The 25299-nt window shown below is 33.5% G+C and overlaps 1 protein-coding gene across 3 annotated transcripts in view; it reads left to right on the forward strand.

Annotated features, from left to right (window-relative positions):
- Nucleotides 1-25299, forward strand: part of LOC116348143 — a 408212-nt gene that overhangs the window by 172021 nt on the left and 210892 nt on the right. The window lies entirely within an intron of this gene.

The raw sequence follows: 25299 nt of genomic DNA on the forward strand, positions 1-25299 counted from the left end.
TGCGCATCAAATAACGCTAACGCTGTCGTTGTACGTGCGGATCTAGTAGCACACGACGGTCTTGCTTTATTGAACATTCACATCATTACGTGTATCATATAAGCACGTCGTGCGCTGTCAGGTCCATACTCATAGCGACATCGTTAGCGTTGTGTTTGCGTTATTTGATTCGCATCAAACGATGCATGCATCATTCAATGTATCGCATAAATGTATGCGATCCTGAACGCTTGGTTCTGATTAACTATTTGTTCAATCTCTTTTATACTTTGTTCATTTAAATTACTTAATGACGCTCTATCGATTGCACAGACAGCCAAAATATCTTTAATAATTTTTGGAATTTTATATTCGTAGAAGTTTTGATACTCACGCCAGAACCGTTCCATTGCAAATGGCACATTTCAATTTTGCTTTGTAATGCAAAAACTTACACACATGTAACAAACAACTACCATGACAGCTTAGAAGCTGTCCCAATAATTCACCTATTATAAATAGGTCTGCAGCGCCAAAAATTCACCACCATTCATTATTATCTCATATTCACCCATATTCTAAAAATGTCAAAATATTCGACAAAATTTGAAGTATCCTACATGGTGGGTATCGGTGAATACTTACGGATATTGTCAGATACGGTGAGATATTTGAATTTTTATGAGATTTTAAGAATGAAGTTAAATTTTGGTACATAAATACGCGCGGAATCCCCCTAGCATTTTTAACTGTTTTAAATAACTAATATATGCAGAATGATATTAAGCGGCCCAAATGGAAAATATCTGTATGCAATATTCCAATTGTATGCAATATTAATGAAACCAATTTTCATTTGATAGTTGCTTCTCAAACACTAACGATTTAAATCAATTATATGAATTATTCAAAGCAACGCATAAGATCTTTGTTTATTATAACTGACAGCCCCCACTTAATTTCGAATATTGAGCATCGATGCTGACAACCTTCCATCGAATTCAAAATGTTGGTGTAATGTATGCTGACCAAAACTGACAAGACGGTTGGCAAAATGTGTCTTATACTATAATGTTGTTAGACAGAGAGTGTTATTAATTAATTTCTGTCACATTTCAAATGAGACGGTTGTCGTTTGCATCATGTGACATAGTTAAAAGTTGATTACAAATTCGTTCGTAATGATCAATATATATAAAATAGCGTACGAACACATTTGCAAATGTTCCAAGGCGAAAAAGTGTTTCGTTTCATAAATTTGTGGTTTTTTTCATCCAGTAAATTGATCCATTATTGCAATGACTGTGCGACAGGTGCTTTTTTCGATGTACATACTTAATATACCACAAACCATATGAAGTCGATGGTTATAGTAAACAGCACAATCATACGAATGGTATGATCAAATTCAATGCTGACAATAGTGAGATATATCTCAAGTAAATAATGTTATATTTAATAAGCAAAAGCGTCCAATGGCAGAAATGATACCAGCATATTCTTTAATAATATTTCTCACGAGATTTCTGGTTGCGTCGCATCTATTTACATTGAATCTGAAACGAATGTCGGGGCAATCAACAACCATCACCATTTATAGCCATCAGCCAAACTAATTATAATGATCTCGGCGTAATGATTTCTGTTCTTTAGACATTATGTGCTGGCAAATGCAAATGCGCAAAACGGGCGAAAACGAATGCGAGACCGAATATCATTGCGTTAAACATGCAAGAATACTCTTAAGAGCTAAACATCGAAAAAAAGAATGTTCACCGGTATAAATGACATCAATTTATTATTATTACAATATTATTCACTTGCTCTCCGATTTCAAATGGAAACTCGAATATGGCCAGTGCGCATCTATGTTTGTATGCATATGTGTTTTCTGGCTTCTATGTTTATAAAGTAAACAATGAGCAAAATATACACAGGCTCATGTTCTTTCCAATTTTTCGTGATGTGCGTTTGCATATCTGCAGTGATGTCAAAACAATGGAAAAGATTCCATTTTGTGTCGAAACAGTCGGGTTAGATGAAGCTCCATTTGACATTTACTTTTATTTATTATTTATTTAACAATCAGAGATAAACATATCCATATGAAAGTCCAAAAAATCAGTACACTTTAACAGAAAAGAAAATTAAACAAACATTACGAAACAATTTGTTTCAAAATGAGGAACTTTTTTTTTCTTTTGTGAGCGTTCCGTTTGTAATTTACCAATGAACAAAAAAAAATCCGCTTTATTACGCTCTAAAAATAATAAAGTGTTGGTCAACTGCAATAAAAAAACACCATACATGATGTAACATAATTATTTAATGACTCAAACTTTATTTCAAGTTATTTGGTACTACAAACCGTTTTTGGCATACTTTCATATTAAATTCTTTCTTGGATGAAAATTTAATTTTGACAATAAAAAAAATTGGGCCACGAGTGGTTGTGACTTTAAAAAGGGCTAAATGACTATAAACACTTGTTTTGTCTAGACGAAAATAACTTGACTGAAACATTTACCGCTGTATCAATTCCACGTGAAATGCGAAAATAAAATGAAATCAATCACGTTTTGCAACAATATGGGTATATTTGAAACCAAATCAACCACGACAACTGTATTGTATTTCGATTACGCTTTTGTATTGATAACTTAATTGAAATATTTGCATGATTGTATATTCAATAACAATATATTGAACTAATTAGTTGAAAGCATACAATAAATTAAAATTGATCAGCGTTCAATGATTTTGATTGGAATTTCAATTTAGAGATTATTCGTACTTTGCAAGAATTGTTGTCTTTTCTGATCTTATAAGGATTCTTTTACGCGTAAATCAAATTTCGAATAATGCCACTGATTACTGAATAGGCCAAATGATTTAACAAAACAACGGTATTGTCACGAAATGAAACAAATTGAAATGAAATTCATGGTTTTCTGCATCAAATTATGAGAATCAGCAGTCACAATGGTGTCATAAAGTAATTCATGTTGACGTCTCTTTTACCGATTGCAAAACAGTTGTGTGTTTGTAATTTACTCATGAGCATCACTGAACCAAATGGAATACAATCAACCAAAGTGCAAAAAATCATTGATAAAAATTCCCGATGACTAAACACATTTTCGACACAAAATTTCAAATGTTCGAACTCCAACCAACTCGGGTGTTGGTCGAACAATAGTAATACCATTAAATATTTATGCCGGTGTATGATTGGCAAAGGATGCGACAATGTCTATTTTCTTCCCAGTTGAAATTTACGACATCAATCGTATGTATACAAGTGAGATTTGTGACAACTTATGCACGGTTTCAACGGAATATCGAATACACAAGAATAACATAAACATGTCTCCATTTGCAATGTTGTGTTTTGGCTTTGTAGATATTGAATTGAATATTGTATATGTTAGCTCGATTTTAGATGACAATTGAAGTGTACTTTTCAAAAAAGAAGAAGAGACTCAATGTATGCGAGCAATAATGTATTTGGTCCAGTATTACAACTATTTTTCGTTTTTCCGGATAGCATAAGTTCGGTGTTTTTGACACATACTCCAGCATCAATAAGACCATTCAATTTTATTGTGTGTATTTTTACAATCACATTGGGATTTGTTTCGATATAATCGAAACGAATTGCGACTGCTGAAAAATATTCGCTTGTTTTTGGTTTCATATCCTTTTTTTCGTCTCTAACACGGCCAAATAGTTCACTACTTGGACGACAACATTGCCCCCCGTATATGTGTGTGTGTGATACAATAGACGCTATGCGCACCGATTACAAATCAACTGTCACTAAATACAATTCATCTTTGCTTGAACTCATTTTTCAACATCACCTTTTCTCCTTCGCTCTTGCTCATTCGCAAACAATGATTTCAATTTCTATGTTTTGTTTTGTTTGTTTTTTGTTATGATGACATTTTTCATGCCACATATACAGTATACTTGAATTATCTTTTTCACTGTGCACGAAAAAAAAAAAACACAAACACCAACAACAATTGTTTTGCTAACGGATGAATGATAGAAAAAGAAACGAAGAAAAGGAAAACTTTGAAAACACCCACAAGAGCGGTACATAAATGATCGTCCGACTGCATAAATCAAATAAAATTGAATTTGCATGCAAAAAGATAGTATGGTAAGTCGTTTCAGTTGATGCTTTGCCGAAAATGATGCCCGTGCACTACCTAAGGGAGCAAAATTATTCCGGATGAAACACGTAAATCTATCAACATTTGAGTCATGATGCAAAAATAAACAACGAGAAACGAAATGGTGAAACTGAATTTTATCCAGAGAAATGTGAACGAACTGAGTGGTTTTCATGTTGACTTTTCACTAAGACAAAAGAATAAAATGGGTAACTGTGAAAAGACTAGCAGATAAAGTGCGTTACTCAAAATGACGTGATTCACTTGTGTGTGTGTGTGTGTACATGGCCAAGATTACTATTATTTTTATGTGTAATTCTCGCTAGTGTTAAAAATCTTTGGCGTTTGTTGCATACCATTGACAAACAGCAACAACAAACAGCAACAGCAGCAGCAGAACCAGAGGAAGTACGAAAGGAGACAGTCAACACTAAGACTACAAATCGCATACTGAAAGAACATCAATAACAAGTGCACGAGCAACAGCCAAACAACTTTTCATTTGTTTTCATAAAATTGGCTGGGGAAATATTAGGAATCATCTGTGAACATAATTCTTTTATTTTTGGAAAAGTGGTGGGAAGAGATCGGATGAGTAGTGAATGAGGAAAAGTGAGAGCGAACGAGAGAAAGTGTCGGTTTTCGAATGTTTGAACATTTCGAAATGTGTTGTGCATCGCATACAAATATATTCACACAGTTGAAGTGAGCAGCATCCCCAGCGAATAAATGAATTACACATCGAATCATATATTACATTCAAGACGACTACTCTCGTCCGAGATAATAGAAGAAAAAAAAAGACGACGGAAAAGACACGAAGAAAATTCTACATTCATTATGCTCGAGTTATCCCTTACACAGCTGTTTTTTTCTCTCTTTCGTTCTTCTAGCTCTTCTGCTTTCCATTAAATCCATTTGCCATTGATATTGTGCATTGTGTTGGAATTTCCTCAATATGCCATAATACTATTTACGACGAACTATATAACAATTCTCCTGTAACACTGACGGTCGGTGTTGTGGCCAGCATTCCAAACACGAGATGCATTAAAATCTGTTCTCGTTTATTCATTTCGATTTAGAGATTTTCATGTGCGAGAGACTATATGTGTATTCGAAGCGCTTAAAATACTAATACATCAAATTGGTTTGCTCGAAACACAATGAGACTTTTGGCAATCGATATAATTGTATTCTCTTTTTAACATCATATTGTATAGTTTTCTAACTAACATTCCAATTTTGGCATTTTGTTCGGCAATTTTCCAGTTAGAGAGAATGAACATTTACTGACGCTTCTCATACCAATTTCACTAAGTTTTTTTTTTTTTTTGTGAAGAAGAGCAAAGAATTCGAAGCATTATGGAATTGTGTTGGCAGACGCTGTATCATATTATAGAGCAATTTAAAAATGAGTTTTTTCTTAACTTCAGCCTGTGAAAAAAACGTAAGCGAATGTTGGATTTGACTTAAATCCTCTTGCAACAATATTTTCAAGAGCATCAAGGTTGATGTGTCAGAGGTTGAAAATTCATGACCATTGACTCAAGATTGCTTGGAAATTAATTCTATTTTTTTTAAATATTTTTCTCTTCTATCCGATTAAGTTTTTGTCATTTGGTCAAAATGCATTGGCCTTTGGCACAAAAAGTGAATTCGTTCAAATTGAGATTCGCAATCGGTTCATAAAATTGATTCGAATCATCAATGGAATTACTCATGTTAAGAAAAAGTTTAAGTCTAAAATAACTCATTTACGAACACAATCCACCTTAAGCATAAAATACATTCTTTTGAATGGATTTAAAATTGTTGTGCGCTGCAATCAGCATAATATAGAAATTTTCTTCAGACATTTTCGAAAATCCGGGATTTTAAAAAGACATATCGAATGTGACAGTTGAAAATGATAATCAAATACGAACGCAAAGCAAACTAGTGGAAAGTCAATGATCCCAGGAGTTAATGCTCGTCTTGAATATTCTTTGAAAAATTATAATTATTTTGAAGAGAACACAGCTAAAACAAAACGAGAACAACGTCATTTGTAAAAAAGTTTTTATGTCATAACTTGATATGGTTGTAAGCACGAGTTTCGACTGTAGAATTACGACTATTACTAAAGTCTAGTTTGTAAATACTTTCGTGCGGTAGTATGCATTACGGTGTGTATTTTGTTGCGATTCCGTTTTTTTTGTTGTTGCAAAAGCAATTTGCTCGGTATTCGATACAAATATTACATCCAGAAGCGTATAAAAATCCATATAAAATCATATTGTTGGATATTACACCACTTGAATTTTATGTGGCCGGTATTTTTTTTGCTGGTATTACTACTATTTCTTCTTATTATTCAATGGCTTTGGATTTCAAGATAAGTTTTGTATTTTAAAGTTTTCTCTCGGTTGTTTTAACAAATTAAATTTTCACCCAAAATAAACTGACATAACAACGGAAACAATTTTGTTTCGTTTTTTTTTGTTGTTGTTAATATTCGTTATATATCTGCTAAACAACGAACGAGATGAAAGAATGGACAAAATTGCAGGTAGCTTTAAGTATCTAACCACTTTGCCGTTATGTGTTGTGAATATAAGATATTCATGTAGAATGATAAAAAAATGAACGCTTGAGTCGAAGAAATGTAACGTTGCACTATAGAGCAAAACATTGCAACAACAAAAAAATATGACTATGGTGCAAAAAATGAACGCAAGTTGAAATAACGTAATGATTTTACCATAGATCGTTTCAAGTGTATTGGTCTTTTGTTACCTAATTGTACTGTATACACCTCGTGCGTTTCTCTGTAAACTCCCAATTCCTGTGTTCCAATTACACTATCGATAGATAAATACATGGCGATAAATAAAAAACGTGTACATGTAATTCCTCGCTATGTTATGATGATTATTCACCGTGTTCCATTTATATATTCGTTCGTCGAAAAACTATTTTTTTTTTTGAATTGAGATTTTTTCTTCGGCTTTTTTGATTTGGTTTTTGGTGTGGTATTTATCCATGTATGGCATATGGATCGACAAAATACACACACGCGCTATATAGCTCCATCAAATCGCATATATATCGGCAAACATCACCATTGGCAATGTCGAATTGCTCCCGCAGCAAAACGTGTAGATAATTTGAATGTGTTATTTTGTCGAACACACACATAAAAATTGAAGCAAATGAATGAATATAAACGATGAACGAGAGATGGTGTAAAATCAAATGATAAATGTCGTATGCGGCAAGGCATATAGCTTTGCACCACATTTTACTAAATGTGAATACTGCGACCAAAAGCGAAGCCCTCCCCGCTCCAATTACAAATTTTGAGTACCATACAAGGAAATCGGAACAATCGACAAGCTCTCATAAAGTAACGCATGTGATTTATATTTTATTAAAGCACACACACCACCGTTGGCAGCCATGTAATAAACAACAATATTAAACATCTGTTTGACGCGCTCAACGAATAAATCGAGATACTTTTTAAATGATAAAACCAATGTAGAACGATTGCCGTATTTTGGCGTTGTGCACATGAACATTTTTGTCTTGATAATAATGTATTGTTTTCTTCTCATTTACATTAAACGATATGTATATTCGAAAGTAGCAACAATACCATACCGGTAACTTGCATACATCAGCGAACGAGGGAAAAATAATTTTCATTTTACATCGTTAAGTTTTGAATTTCGAATGTGGCGCGCACACGGGCTCGGTTGCGTTCAAAGAAGATGAATGAAAACGACAATTACAAGCAATATGGCAAATTTTATATGCAAATTTGAACAATCTGTACTTAGTTACTCTGTTTTTTTTTTATTCCGGTTATCATAATATATTCCATTGAGTTCCGACCCATACTGAAAGCGAATGGAAAAAGGAACACGACATTTTAATTGGAAGAAAAACAATCATCATCATCATTATCATCACTTCGTCGAGTATGCCGAGTGTGTTCATATACGTGCGAGGGAAAAACACTGACTTAAATGGAATCAAAAAAAAATATCCATACGGTATTTTTGTAGTAAATTTCGTTTGGAAGAGCCACCGGCAATGATTTGGATTTATACAAAAGTCACACATCTCACGACGTGAATGCATGCCGTTTCTCTTTCACGTGTACTTTTAAATCTTTCGAAAATGATCACAGTGGATAAGCTGTTTTCGATGGCATGCTGCTATTCAGGACGATGTTTTGTACTTTTTTTATTGTAATAAACTGATTACGGTAAATGATCCATTGATACGTGTGCTTTTGTTCATTTCGATATATTTTCGGCGTGAAATGTCAAACAACGGAGATGACCCCCGGGCCACAACCTAATGAATTTGCACATTTTTCACTAAATAATAACGATAAATTAAACAATAGCTATTATTTGCTTACGCCGAGATATTTTGATAGATTTTAATTCCACTTCAATTCAAACAGGCGCAGTAAGAGTATGTGTCATTCCCCAAACTCAATGCTTATACAAACACAATATGTATGTGGAATTCTTTTTGTGACGATGACAAATGAACGTTTAGATAACAAATTTCAACGTGGTTATTGTGCGATAGTATTCCAAATCATCTGTCTTTCGAATTCAACTTTGGGCGATGTCATTTCCTCCACAAATGGAATGTCGTCATCCTGAATTCCAAAAGTCACCAAAATAGTTCGTATGATGCATTGAATCTTATTCATCTTTTGTTCACTCTATGCATTTTGTATCGCTGGACTCATGCATCCTGGCAAAAAGAAAAAGAAATCTTTACAAGTATGATCAGCAAAAGTTGTTGGTTGAACTTTGAAAAATAATGCTTCCATCTCAAGTGAACACATAAAATCATTACCATGAGTACACATGCCTACGTACGGCCGGAACACCCTCATATATCCGTGCACAAATTGTAAGATAAATAATTGATTGATGATCTGATTAAATAAGAATTTAATCTGCACGACCATTTCCTTCGTATGTTTTCACACTTCGCAAATTAACCATGTTCAATTGGATAATGCATTGCAGCCGCCTCAATGTGCTACAAAACTTGTCTTGTGTACGGAGACAATTTTGTTCTTCCTTTTTTTCGGACGCAAATTGATGTCATTCTTGTGGCGCATGTACTTTTGGTGACACATTGATAAAGAATATATGTAGATATACCAGGTCGGGGAAAAATAAATGATTTTTTTTTGGAAATAGTTTACCTTTCTCGTCCAATCAGAATTAAGATGAGTGTTTACAAAAATACATTTGAATTGTGTACTCGATTTCGATGTGGTGAACTGTTTTTTGGACGATGGTCCGCAAAATAAGATGGATAAGATAAAAAAAAGCAAAATGTTGCCAAGCCACACACAAAAAAAGCATCGTTTCGCTCAATCTTCTTTAGATTAAGGTAATGTTTGCGGATATGATGATCCCGAATCAAGTCGATTCTGCACGTGTTCGTGCGAACAATGTGACAATGATGATGAAAAGACATTCTAGCACACATCAAGATTGTGTACAGTGTACACAAACGAAAAATTAATGATGACAAACAAATGAAAATGAAATTCATCGTTATTGTCATCGGCGTTTCATTCGAAAAACGACATGATGACAAGAGTTTCCTTTGCTTCTTCTTTTTATGTGTGTGTGTGCGCGCGCTTGTATCATTTTGTTTCCGCTTTACAACACAGAAGCAAAAACAATATTTTGATAAAGCCAATAATTATTATATAATGTAAATGGATGACACTTAACAATAGACGGGAAGTGAACCGGCTCTCAAAAACCATTGATAAATATAATAAAATGTGTGCGCGCTGTCAATGATGATAAAAGTGATGATAGAATTGCTTTTTTCTTTCTTTTGCACAGAATAACGGAAGGATGTGTATTGTTGTTGAGATGCAATAAAATTCATTGTCGACGTTTGCAAAAAAGAATGTTAAAACATTGCGATGATAATACTATAGATGATTGTTTGTTTTTGTCATGGCTAATGAGTGAATGAAATGACAAAAAGATATGAAATAAATGCAAACAAATCATTTTATGATTTGATTAGCTCACACATAAATAAACATGATCTTATATCTGATAGACTTATTTATTCGAAATATTTTATCCATTTCTTAGATAGCAGAGACTACAATTACTATTATTTTATTTTATGATCTTTTCACTCCGAAGGAATGCGCTTTTTATGGACTTTGATTTTCAAATATGTCCATTGAAATTTCTGTTTGGAAAATATTTGCAATTTCATTGAATTTTACTCTAGAAAATGCTTTATTGAACGAAAGTCGAGAGAAAAGTTCAAAGTTGAAAAAATGTTTTCTATTATATGTATTCACAGCGATTCAAATACGTTTGCCTTACGCGCGGAAAAGTAATTTATAACAATTTTTATGCCATGAATACAAATCGGTTAATGGAGTAGTAAGAATGCGCGCATTCAATGCCGACTTATCAATAATTCCGATGGGTGAACTGATTCTTTTCATATTTTCATAAGTTTGCTCTTCAACTATCAAATTATCCCACTAACTGTTCACAAATTATGCCCCACAACTTCCTGGAATTAATATAGAGGCTCTTTAAACTCGAAATTCATGAAAAAAATGATTGATTTCCAAACAGAAATTGGCAGAAAATATGCAAATCACAGAGATAAAAATCTATTGAAATTGGCATCAAAGTAGAATAATGATAAGGTAATGGTGTATACGATAAATATGAACCACCAGTATTGAGTGTATGTTTCAAAAATTTAGTGAGTCATGCTTATTTTATAAACAAATGAACTTTAATTTGATTTTACTTGATCCGAAAAAAACACCAATTAATAGATTTCTGATGCTTTCGTGGGGAATACGAATCTTATGCCTTAAAAATATTTATCATAACTCTTTTGAATTCACGAAATTCCATTAGAAGATCAAGAGTTCCCATTTCGTTCAATAGTTATACATTCGTAATAGTGCTCTGTGCTATACGTAACTATAGCACAGAATGGAACTTCCTTTATTATGTTCTCAAATTTATCTAGTGCTGTTTGCGAATCATCCATTGCATCATTGTATCCCATTTCAACCACAAGTTGTTGTTACTTTTGCATCAGATTTAATACGCTGAAGTCAAAATAAGGACCACTCACACACAATTATCAAACTTTTTACACATACGTTTGTGAGTTTGTCTCCCATTCCACGTAAATACAAAAACTCGTCAAAAAGAATGTGACAACGATAACAAAATGTATAACTTTCAGACAATATCTTGAACTAACTGGTCAGTTGAGCTGACAGTACGTTAGCCAGCTAAATGGACTAAAACAATAGAAGTTATTGTTATAATGAACAATCACTTCTATTAAAACAAGAAAAGTGATTCATCATTAAAACAATAACGTCTATTATTTTAGCCCATTTAGCTGGCTAACGTACTGTCAGCTCAACTGACCAGTTAATTCAATATATTGTCTGATAACTTTCCCACTAGGGGTCATTCATGCAATCCGATCAATCTCATTTTTCAAATAATCAAGATAGTAAACAAATTTATATTTTGTAAAACGGATGATCCACAAACGGTATGATACGAACCAATCCATCTGGTGTATTTTACGTAAATGAAGAGATGTTGCCAGTGTTCTTGGCACTGATGTTTTCTACATAATTTTTGTATAATTTGTACATTTTTTATTAAATGATTTTAAAATGATATTAATAAATAATTATAAATTGATAATAATAAATATAAATAATAGAAGTTACTAAGCTGGTATATCGTAAATTTCACAACTTATGCTAATTCCATGCTAATTGAATAATATTCTAATTTCGTGAATCACCCCTAGACCTTTCAATGTCAGCACCAAAAATATCCAGATCAATTAAGTTGTTCCGTAAACACAAGTCAAGTTATCCGCTTTAATATGCAAAACTCGCTCCGTAAAAATATGCTCTTCTTTATTCCAATTATGGAATAGTAACGGTTGAACGATGACGTCAACGCAATCAAGAGCTCTCCTTCCGCTGCACTCATATGAGATAATATTGACATGATACATTTTAAATCACACGCCTCACCATAATTACTCATTCTCCAAATAGCAATATCGTCAAAACCATGAATAATTCATTATTATGAAAGTTTTTATTGTTAATGCCGACCGCATCATATACACAAATAAACATGACATCCCTATGCGTTGACACATGATTTTTGACACACAACATACACACACACGAGCGCGCCGCCACACGCATATACATCCCGCATTTATAAAATAATATATGAGATTATAGTTAGCAACACACGATAAAAGCGAAACTTTAGCCACAAAGTACCCATACACACAACTACGGATAATAAGATTAATTAGAATGATGATCGAACGCAACGCATGTCACATACAAAAACAATCGGGCAAAATAATGTAATACAAAACGAAAATGGAATGTTGGTGTTGGGAAAAACACGCGCAATTATCACTATATCGATGTGCCTTAACATATATAGCCAGAGATGTTACCATTATGAATTCAAACATCGAAGTTTGTTTTTCGCCAAAGCTCATCAATGTTGAGCCGGCGAATGAGATAATAAGAAATTGAGAGTAAGTGTCAGTTTGGATGCGTAAGAGTATGAGATGAGGAGATCGTGAAACATGATGAAGCAACATTCACAAGTAGATATCAAATAGAAAAACGGAATTGAACGCTTTCCGGCACAGAAACAACATTTATATTCATTCTGGGAAAATTGAAAAGTGAAACATAAGAAGAGTATAAATTCAAACACGAATACGTCATGATATCAATAAGAAATTCCAACGGAATAATTTCCAGTTCATTCACTTCACAAAAGTTTTTAATTTCAAACAATGATCGTCTTTTATACACACACATTCTCCTCTTCCTCTCTCTCTTTGTGTGTGTGTGTGTCATTCAGTACATGTCCAATATGTTCATGAAATATTCACGGCGTATGCACACTCACCATTCACTTCACTGACTCTTCCGTTGTCTCTTTCGGCGTTATTAACATTTCGAATATCAAACAACGGTCTCATTTTTTTCTCCATTTTGGTACATAATGCCATCGATGGCATTTTATTCAATTTCAAGTTTAATGTTTAATTTCAAATCACGTTAAATCACACCAATGAAAAGTCCAACAAGCATTGCAAAACGACATTGACACATCTACAAACGAGAGAAATGAAATTTAAAATGCGAAAAATCCATGAAAAATAATAGGTGAGAAAGAATCGAATACACAATTTTCTATGTAAGTCGAATGTTTGTCCCAATCATGACTATTCAAATAATTCCGAAAACCAAAGCGAATCAAATGCTGTTCCCTTTGCACATCACTGACTCCCAAATCGGTATATTGTATTTGGAAAAGCATAAGGAAGAGAAACGTGCGGAATAATCGCACCAACATCACCAAAATGTAACACACCGAACCAATGCGAACCACTGATAATATCACGGATAATTTACAAACGTTTTGTACACACTCGTAACAAAAGAAAATAAAATATACTATATTCAAATTCACTGCTCGAAAAAGTGAAAAGAGAAAAGAAAAAAAAGAATCTTGAAAATACTTAAAGATTTCATAACATTAAACATAGATTCATTTCGCAGTGTGAAATTCGCAGAATATGTTATTCAATTCACGTTCCATATTGAGTTGAAATATACAATATATTTATAATATTCCATGAATGGACCTCAACACCAAAGCTCACTTCATTATTATTATTGCAAATTTCATCGTTTTTTTGTTGCTTCTAATATTACTACTACGCAATTTCGAACTAATATCATCATATTTTCAAAAACATTAAAAAAAAAAAACTTGAAAGAATGCTCTATCAGACGTATCTTGCGACACACGAAAATGATACTTCAAGCAAATGTAAGCTCAATTTAAAGCTTTACGCATTTCATTTGAACAATGAACATAACACATTCATTTTCAAGGTTTTAATTCGGCACCAAGTACAATTTACGGGAAAAATAGAAAAACGGAAAATAAAATAAAATTCGATTTTCGCAGCTTGAATAAACTTTGAATGAACAAACAAAAAAAAGAAAGTAACATATACAAAGAGCACACGCCGAACATTGGTAACAACGTCAAAATTCAATGATCGTAGCATCCATATTTTTGGTTCATTAAATTGTTTGAAAAGCATAGAGATGTTGGGTGGTCGTAGTGCTATATCTCTCTGTGTGTTTGCCTTGGTATATACATTGTAATTCTTTATGGAATCTTTTAAAATCGAAACCCATTGTGTTCGGTTAACTCATGCATGCATCATATAATAAATAGAAAGAGCACTCTTCATTTTTCTCGTTAACATTATCTGACCTGGAAAATAATATTTATCAAAAACAAACAAACTGAAATTACAAACAAAAAAAAGTGAACAGAGTGTCATTGCATTGTTTATTATGTCAAGGTGCACACGGTGTTGCGACGGGCATCGTTTGACTTTATTAAAAAATGTGCAAGTGAACGGAACCGAATGGGATGTCTTAAAAAAAGCGTTCATTGGTTGAAATTCGATTACGATTTGTGATGATTTGATGCGTGAACGACAATTCATTGTCAAAAATTTGTTCATTTTCACTCAAATTCGATTTTGCCGAGAATCTTTTCATTTCTTCAGTTCAGTTAAATATCAAACAAAGTTTTTTTTTGTGTGATTTTGCAATGTTAATGAAAATAGGAAATTTCGACCGTTGTACTTCATGCCTAAACATTATTTCACACCCATATTGCGCTTGACATTAAAGTAATGGCGGGAAAAAGTCGATTCAATATTTAAAATTGCAACATTATTCAGTTATCGTTAGAAAATTCGAATACAAAGTGAATTTGCTTATTTTTCGATATCTTTAACAATTTTCCGCAATCGTTTTTATCACCATTTTATTGGTAATGAAAAGTTAAGGTGAGCATGCAAAGCAAAATCGAAACGTCTCTCTCTCTCCCAAACACACACAAAGCAAACAAAAATAATGACAGCATCTCACCCGCATATATACGACCATTTAACAGAACGGGAGGAGGGGGGAGAATGAAAAAAAATACTAGAAAACGTTTTCAAAAACAATATTTTTGAAATGTAAAGCGAGACTGAAAGCGCGCATCGCAAAAGAGGACACACATAATGATAAAGAGAGCTGAACAAGAGAGAAGCAAATATGCGACGACAAATAAGACGAAATAGCGAGAGCGCATGATATAAGAGAATTATAATAGAATCACGTTTCTTGTTTGAATCTTCATTTTAAATTTAAGTAAATTATATTGTTGTTCACATTATATTATGTGCATATAACTGGATAGTACTGTTCACTGATTCGTCGTGTGTTCCGTTAAATGGTGTGCAAAACTTGAAGAAGACGAGAGAGAGAGAAAAAAATTTATGAAATTGCAAAGTAAGTACATATTCAATGTGAAAATGGCGACAAGATGAATAAAAGACAACTGAAATATGAAGAGTGAGCGAGTGAAGGATAGAGAGAAAGAGATAATTTCGATTGCTTGGCATCGCCGATGCGAACGAAAACCCGATCAACAATAGAGCAGCATGGAAATGGTAGCCAAGCATTATTTTTGAATAGCATTACATCAAACATCGTTGCAACTTTGAGAAAAAAAAAACTTTGCTCATTTTCTCATCTCAATTTTTTTGTGGGTGGCGAGGCGGCGAGAGAGATAGAGAGAGAGAGAGCGCGCAGAAAGAAGCAAAGTTCGACAAGTTTTTGTCCTTGTGTTGTAGTCATGTCAAGTATCATTGTTACTATCATCATTATCATGATATTTGCCCTGCGGCACCTCTACACACATCTTTCGCATCACTTCTGGCAAAACTAACAATATGCAATATTCGTTAAAACCCAACGACAAGTGTGTTTGTGTGTGTGTGATTTTTTTCACCAAATACCGCCCAATGCGACGATGTCGAGTGAGTAGCAACAGTCGCAGAAGCAAAAGTGAAATGGTTCGCAAAGACATTGCAAAGTGAAGCTTGAGGCTAAAAGAATGGAAATAACAAAAGCAATAATGAAAAAAACGACGATAACGCAATGCAAAACAGCAAGATTTATCTAGGGAATCATTGCGGAGAAGAAAAAAAAAAGATTAAATTATTCGATAGATGATAGAGAACATAATTTTGCATTGCATTGAGATCCATTACGTAACGTACTTGCGACTCTCTTCTGATTTCTGTGTGTTTTTTTTCTTACACTTTGAAACGTGTTCCTCTAGATTTTGTACGTGTCTTCAAACACACCAACACACACAAAAAATCGGAGAAAAACCGAATGAAGAAGAAGTAAAAGACAATCATTTTTGCAAATTAAATACGCCGAATTTAACAGAGAAAAAAACGAGAGCAATAGATATAAAATGCTGAAAATAAAGAAGAATAAAAAACGACCGAGTCTTGTTTGATTGTTCGTCTCGTGATTTATCTCCACATATCAAGCATATATTTGTGTCGCCGTATTTGCTTACGGATTCTGTGATTTTTTTTTCATCCCACATTGAATTTTTCACATTCACATTTTTGTTTGAAAAAAAAAAGAATATATCGTCTTCGTTTTTATGTGTGCAATGCGTGTTCAACATAAATTATCAAATTCTTTTATGCGGTAGTTTTCGTTTGCTGAACAAATTTGACCATCAAGGGATTTACACGTCTCCGTACTTACGTTGCCGAATCCAGTCTTTTTGTGTATAGTCAAATAAACATTAATTTAACAGATATATATCCACTGCACACATAGAAATTGTATGCATTGACAAGCAAATAAGTCGGTGAAAATCAAGTAGCAGTCAGGCTTTGTTTCATATATATACAAAATATATCGGTTAGACGTGCGTTTCATGCGTCTACTTATTTACATTTGACTCTATGCCGTGAAATAATCAAATAAAATCGACGATAATAAAAAAAGCATCTTTTCTTTAAGATAAAGACAAATAAAACACGAAATAACATCTCATTTCTTGTCATTTGATTAAATTGTGAAATTCATTTTATGATGAAGTATCCATCCAAAGGTGTCACCGAACAAAGTATTCGTTCGGTCGTCCGTCCGATAGTTTTAAAGGAACTTTCGAACGTTCGTCCGGGTGTTTCTATAATTTTTCGAACATATTTATGTCCGCCGATTTCGTCCGATTAGAATTTTTCAGACGGACGGCCGGACATTAAATTTGTTCGAAAAATTATACGACAAGGGATGTTTGGACCGTTTGGACGAGGGATGTTTTCGGACCTTCGAACGAAAAAAGTAAAAATAAAAGGTCGGATGGACGGACCTTCTAACTAAGGAATACCATGTAAAATTATTGTTGATGTGACGTAACCCATTCAATGGGTTATTGGGTGCATTTAAGCTTTGAAATCACAATGACATTCACAAGCTTATGGCTTAATTGATGTTTGTTTGTTTGGTTTTTTTTTCTTTTATTTTTCAAACAAACTTGTTCTCCGGGATGACAATATATGTTTTTGTATAAAAAAAAGCTTGTACAATTGGTGTGAACCGTTTGATTTGAAAATATCAAAACCTCAACACGACAAGAAAAAGCTTAAACACACTGAAAACAATAGAGAGAGTGCCAGCAGCATGAAGCGAAACGTGTCAAGATGGATAAGGGTAAAAGAAGCGACAAAAGCGACAGACGAACCAAACAAAGAAGTAAATGAAGAAAAACTGAAAGATTTACTGAAAAATTGAAATGGAAATAACAGTGAAACCAAAGGGGAAAAAAAGATCAAAACAAAAAAGAAACTGATGAAAGTGAAGTGCAAGTTTTCTAGAACATAATCACTGAGACGACGGCCCGCGTGCAAATAGTACACATATCAGATACCACAAGTACAATTAAATGCAACAGGATGTATTTCGATACCGAAAGTTCGGTCTCTTCGAAATTCTCTTACAAGTTAAGTTCATTTCGTGAGGTCTCTGTGTGTTTTTTTTGCTTGGCCTTTTGCTTCCTATTACACGATTAATATATAAAGTGAGAGTTTTCACGTTAAACGCACCGATGGTGTTTGGGATGAAGGGATTTTATAAAACGTGTGGCATGTATGCGGGCATGTTAAAAATGCTAATATTTAATATACAAATGTATGCTGAACGAAATTCGCAAACAAAATTCTCCTGCAATATTATATATATATAATGGTATAAATGGTATGGTATGTTAGCGGTACTCGTTCATTTTATTTGACTAATGGATACATACATACACTAAAGTTCGTTAGAATCTTATTTGTATAAAAAGTGAGCACAACGAGAGTCGGATACATGCAAAAAAATAACAGAGAAGAAAAAAAAGAAAACCGAGTTGCGCCTGATGTTTTATTTGGGTTGAATTTGTGTTCGGTGTGAGATATGTGTGTGATGGTGTTTCATTGCCGGTAGCAACTCTCATTCATCATTTGAAAAATTAAAAAAAAAAGAAGTGTGCCGCACGCGAAACACATCACCAACGATGCTCAATAAATACGATTTATAAGAATGCAAGAACCGTGTCATGTTTACACATCGGATTCAAAGAGAGAGTACAACATCACACAGACGATGGAGTAAAAATATATATGTGCATGAATGTGTGTTGAACAATAAAGCAAATGCTGCTGGAACGATAAATAATACGACAGTGAACGAGTGCGATGCGGTGTTTCGCATCTATCCAAACACATTTATGGAAATGACTTAAAATCTATTTGACACAGATTTCAATGCGTCTAATAAAATTGCATTCTTTAATTTTTGAACAATCCGACATATCCATAATGCAATTAAATGATTCAGTCTGTCACTCATGAACACCCACACACACACACACCCATTCATCAAATCAAAATTCACTTGAATATTTTCGGGGCAACTGATGCTGTCGCACCAAACTTCAACCACTCGATCGGCACCGGTAATCATTCCCGACGAATACGTACGCAAATGCATACGGTGCGGAGCGTAAAAATAAACGATGCTTTTTATCATATCACATCTCATCTCTCGTTTTCCGTCGACTATATCACAAACCCCAATGATTATTTGTTCACTTAAACACCATACGTAGCGCACATATTTGCGAAATAAATATTTAATATTTCATCTTTGCCAGAAGGAAAAATTAAATAATTAGATTTTGTGCCGAATTCTATGTTCGTATGCAGCATATATCCAGGCTGTGGATTCAACTTTGACGCAAATATCACGTGAATTTTGCTCACTTGATTTTTTTCTTTCGAGAAATAAAACATCGAACCTCGCATGTCGTTCTCTCTCCTCCTCCTCCTTCTCCCCCCCCACACTATTGCTTTCCGCTCTGTATCTGCCTTCGTGTCTTCGTAAATGTACGTCGTTGTCTGTTTTCATTGATGTGAATAAAAGCTCTTAAACGAAATTGCACGCACATAAAAACAAACATTTTAAATGAAATCATTTCGAGGAATACAAAAGTTTCAAGTAATTAATTATAATAAAGTAGAGTGGTGGTTAAGTAAAATGGTAGACAAACATCAGCACATTCAACACTACACAGCAAACAGGCAGGTGAAGCGTGCAAAAAAAAACCAACAACAAAAGAAATAAAACAAAACAAAACGAAAAAATATTTCGTTTGAGAAAATGCACGAAAAGCCCGACCGACAAGGCGTAAAATCCGTCTTAATGTTCCGTTTTATTTTTATGTTGTTGCTGCTGCTGCTGCTTTTTTTATTTCTCTACTTTTTCGGTTTTTCAATTTTGGGTGTATGCTTACAATTAGCGTGAACTGCTTAACTTAACAGTATATCGTACGTGTGAGCGCGTTATCACATCTTATGCACGCTCGCGCACTAAGCAAGAAAGATAATTGAAAATAATAGCTTTCTTAAGGTCCCTGCACTCGATAGCATTTACTATTTCGCTGAACAAGAGAAAAAAAAAGAATTGAAGCACCTGAAAAATTCAATAAATGGAAAACCTTTTTTATATTTACAGCGAAATGAACTTAGTTTCGTGGCATTTTTGTATACATAGTGAAAATTGCACAAACCAGAATATTGCAGTGGTTATATGCTGGCACCATGAACAGATGGTGACAGTGTGAAGAATGAAAAAAAATATATGAACCAAAAATGATCTGAAATTAAATTTAAAGTTTGAGATTCAAAACAAATTCTGTGAAAAAAGCAGTTCACGTGCAACAACAAAAATAGTATATTTGCAACATTATTAGAGACAGTTGTTTGATTTACACACACACGCAATCAATGACGATGATTGAAGCGTCAAATCTTCTGTTTATTGGATATGGCCCAATTAGAAACCATATTCTCGCTGCAGTTAATTTTGATTCGCATCAGTAGAATGAATCGTGCGGTCGATAGATATATATATATATCTCAATCATAATCAACATTTGCAAATCAACCGACACAAATTCAACCATAAAACACTATCTAATACTTAAGATCTAACCCGGATTTGATTGTTTGATTACAGTACATTTGAAGCGGCATGCGTGTATTGTTTTTAATTCACCAATTTCAATCCCATAAATCCAGCCAATCAATAAAATCGATCATTTTTGCTAACATTTAGTTTGGTTTTCCAATTGATAGTATTGTCTGAATTGAACAACCGAACCTTGATATTTCGATTTACCAAATCATATATTCTGATGTAAAGTAATCAGTGTAAATGAAATTGAATTCAGGTCAATATATCACAACACACATATCTATACACCTACGTGCAATCCAATTTATTAGGATTGATTTGAATTGATCTGTAATAAAGTCGATTGATTACATATTGGTGGGAAGAGTCCATTAAAATAACATTCAATCAAAAAGTAAAAAAAAAAAATCTGCTCGCTTGTTACCACTAAAAATCACGTTGAGTGAACTCAGTAATGATACTGATTCATTTAAATTCAAAGAAAAACCTCAATGAAAATCCGATACACGAGTATGTTGGTATATTATTTGTTCGATTCATTTGGCAGAAACAATACCAGAAAAAAAAACAACCATCGACCATGGAACGCAAATGCACACGCGCCATGCAACAAACACAGCAACCATTTCGTTTTGAATATTTTATATAAAACAAGAATACAAAAAGCTTTTGTTTATCTTTCTCACTTTTGATACTAATCCAGTATGCATTCAATTGATTAAAGGCAAAACATGTATATAATTTCGATTTCGACAACAACAAACAAAAAAAAATCATTCATATTTCATGTGCAGATCCGAATTGAATTTAAATAGCTCCTTTTATGCGATATAGCCAATGTGTACCACACTACACTTAATCATTTTGAAATTGACTTTTTTTTCGGTTTCACTGATGTTGAAAAAAAAAAATGTGTCGTGGATGAAAATGAATTCGATGGCAAATTTGTTTACCATTATTGTGTAAATATAAAATTGGATAAATCGATGAAAACAAGATACGATTAAGCTGATTTAAAAAGAATTTATTTATGTAAATCAAAGAACGGTCCAACAACGAAGAAAAATCACGTGCCAATTGTCGATTGCCAATACTTGAGCACGAAATTGCATTAGAGTACATTCTTTTTTAGCAAACATTACAGCTATCGAACGGCACTTGATGATGATGAGTTACAGCAAAATCGAAGCAACAAAGCACAATATCTGTTGTGTTGATGTAGCTCTTCTAATGTTTTAATACAATGTACACACATATGCACAAGATGTGGAGTGTACACAAACAAATACATAAATCAGATGTGCTCACAATGCATTAGCCGCCTGCACCCCCATGTACTAATAATCAATATAGGTGTTCGGGACCAGAACCTAATGATAATGTTACACGAAATGGAACATAAATTATTATAAAACATACATACATAAATTAAAAGCAATCAATATTGTTGAAAGTTCATTACATCAAAATGGTTCGATGGAATCAAGCGTATCGCATTGGCAACACAGTGTGCGAAACGAACATTCAGAGTTCAGAGACGGGACAAATACACAATCATACCAAATAATATGCAATTTGAAGTAGAATCAACTCGATGAAATCGAAAAAAGATACGATTAATTAAATCATCATTAAGATGTTGCTCATATTTTTTCTTCAGTTTCGACAGCAGCATTTCCCATGTGCGAATGTGTGTTTTGAATCCTTTTTGTGAACAAGTGTTTTGCTTATTAAGAGTATATTTATTACAATACGTCGTTCGCCATCTACCAGTATTTTTGCGTTTTTAGATTCAAGCTGTGTAAGCCTATATATAACCGCCGCATCCACGGACAATGTAATATCGAAACGTTTTAATTACATATCGGATGAAAGAAAACCGTATATGCGCGTGGTCAAAGATTTTCGGTCGACACACCAAAATTATCGATGGAGCTTGTTGCATTGCACATTGACGCACGCATATATTTCCAATTCACCCCTGAAATACATTAAATCGTTGTATTTATCTATTAATACCAAAATAGATTTGCTCAACGGATCAATTATACATGCTATAAATGTGCCTTGTATTTGATTTTACTGTATATACAAAACATATTTTTTTTTCTTGTTCTGTTCCGTTCAATTGTTTGTTCCTTACATTTAACATATTGACGATTTGATACAACCTCATTCGAATATTTCAAATATGCGAACGCTATGAATTTTCATGATTGCGTTTGTCGATTCCGATGTTCTAATATATATAATTTTGATTTCCTTGATTCAACTGCATTGATTGTATATATTACAGTAAATCGTTTTAGTAAATCTTACGCAATGCATTTTCATTTGACAAATTACTGATAGCCCTTCCAGGCACAAGTGAGCATACACACACACATATCAGCACATTGATGGGTGTTTTGGTTTTCTCTGCACGAAATATCAATAATGTGAAAATGCGTACCCATGTGTGTACATTGAGTTTTGTAGAATGGGAATTCCATCAACAACATGTAATCGATCATGTACATCAATTCCGTTCACTGCATCAACACAAGATGAATTTTCTCAAACAAACAAATGTCATCCAAATGTTAAACGGCACGCACATCACACATATAGGCACACTCAGCTCGCATATGCAGCATTTAAAAGCACATCACACTGATGCGACACACTGAAATGGAAATCTTAACTCATAGTTTTGCGAACGACCTAATTGCTTGCCTCATTAATCACATTGAAAAGAACGGATTTTCTCTGCAGAGCATGTTGTTTGTGTGATCACTTGCCGAAATGACAGCATCTATTTCAGTTCGGTCTCTCCCCCTCCCCGCCAGTTTTCCATTTTCCGTTTGACATGTGACTGAAGTGCATACGAATGGAATTGCGTGAGTTTTTACAACATTGCGAATGCCAGACATTTATTTAGATTTATTCTTGGCATTGCATCCGATGTAGTTCTGACTTTATGAATGGTTTTTTTTTTTCAAAAAAAGGCCATAAAAGAAACAAATTCGTTATTTGGATGGTTTTTATAACATAATGCGCACGGTATATTATGCTTATTGGCATTATTACGCTGATAAATCAAAATTAAATCAAAAATAAACTACATGCGCTCATTTTTCACTACACGCGCTCAAACGAATTTTCAATTTTAACTGTATGACTTACTATCACGCTTTAATATTGTCATTTAAAAAAAAAAACTTTGCGTATGTTCGATTCTGTATGTAAATGTGCCTTTTATCCATAGATAAAGTGAATAGTTCCGAAAAAATGTTCTCAAGCTTCATGTATCGTTATGCATTTGGTTGATTGTGTGTTCGTTGCACGTGCGTTCGCGCATATCACATATGCGGATGAGTGAAATAAAATGAGATTTCAAATAATTTCAAGTGTAGTATTCCATGAAATAAAAAAGAAGCACACAGTGTTGAGATATATATTTAATATTTCACATTAAAGACAAAACACATTCTGAAATAAAATCACTTCTCTGATTGTACCTTGTTATATATATTGCTTGCACACATTTCGCATAAGAAAACGACGTTTGTGGTTCCGCTCTACTTCGAAAATGGATTTAAATTGAGCGCGGAAACAGCAACCAAAGATAGATGCTTAAGGCCAGTTGAATTGTAAGCTAAAAAACAAATAAAATGTATACATATTTTATAATACATTCATTTGTTTTGCGCAAATAAACGTTGAACATGTTCGTTCGTTTTTTTTTTTGCATTTTCGTCTTTTTCTTCGGTATCTGGGAATAATAAGATATAAAACGGTAAACACGCGCACAATGTATCAAAGTGTGAAAATAGAAAACAGCAGTCAACATTGAAATAAATAAAGGAAAATCTTTCACGTATCATGGCGCTTAGTTTGCATGCCAGTGAACATGAGAGAGTAAGACAAAGAGGCAGGGAGGGAGAAAGAGAGAGAGAAATAACGGAGCCAGACCAAAAAGACAAAACAACCAGCCGAAAACAAAATGTATAAAATCTTTTGTTTGCTACTAGACACATGTATGTATCTGAAATGCTTGAATATGGATATATGTACCTATGCTACATACCAAAATTTGCATGTTGATGTATGTAATGACAATTATTTTCTCGTATATTTCATGTATGAATAATTTGTTATAAATGTGCGTAGCATTAAACATTTATATCCAGAAGCATTATTACGAAATTTATTATTAAACCTTTTTACCAAACCCAAAAAAAATAATATTATTTCTTTTTTTTTTACAAAATTAATATTCATTTGGTAATAGGTACTAAAAATATATTTACGAATGTGAAATCAGTGGCATGCAATCTGATTCGAAAATGAAACAGAATTGTGTGTTTGTGTGCGTCGCACTTATGGTTTTAGGTGAATTCGAATGCTTTTTTCGAATGTGGTGTGGTGTCTTAGCTAACCTTTGAGATTGTTTTCGAGGTGTGTGTATGATTGTAATGCCGCTTTTTCTGTCAATTTATTTTTCGGGTGATTTTATTCCACATTTACGAATTTAGCTTTCTTAACCGTACACACACTTAAACACGATTTGAAGAGAATTGTTTTTTTTCTTTCTTTCTTTATTATGAATGCTATCACAAGGATACACACATCCACCACAAAATA

Source organism: Contarinia nasturtii, unplaced genomic scaffold (assembly GCF_009176525.2).
Source record: "Contarinia nasturtii isolate CC-2019 unplaced genomic scaffold, AAFC_CNas_1.1 Cnas_scaffold_78, whole genome shotgun sequence".
In the NCBI taxonomy this organism is placed as follows: Eukaryota; Metazoa; Arthropoda; class Insecta; order Diptera; family Cecidomyiidae; genus Contarinia; species Contarinia nasturtii.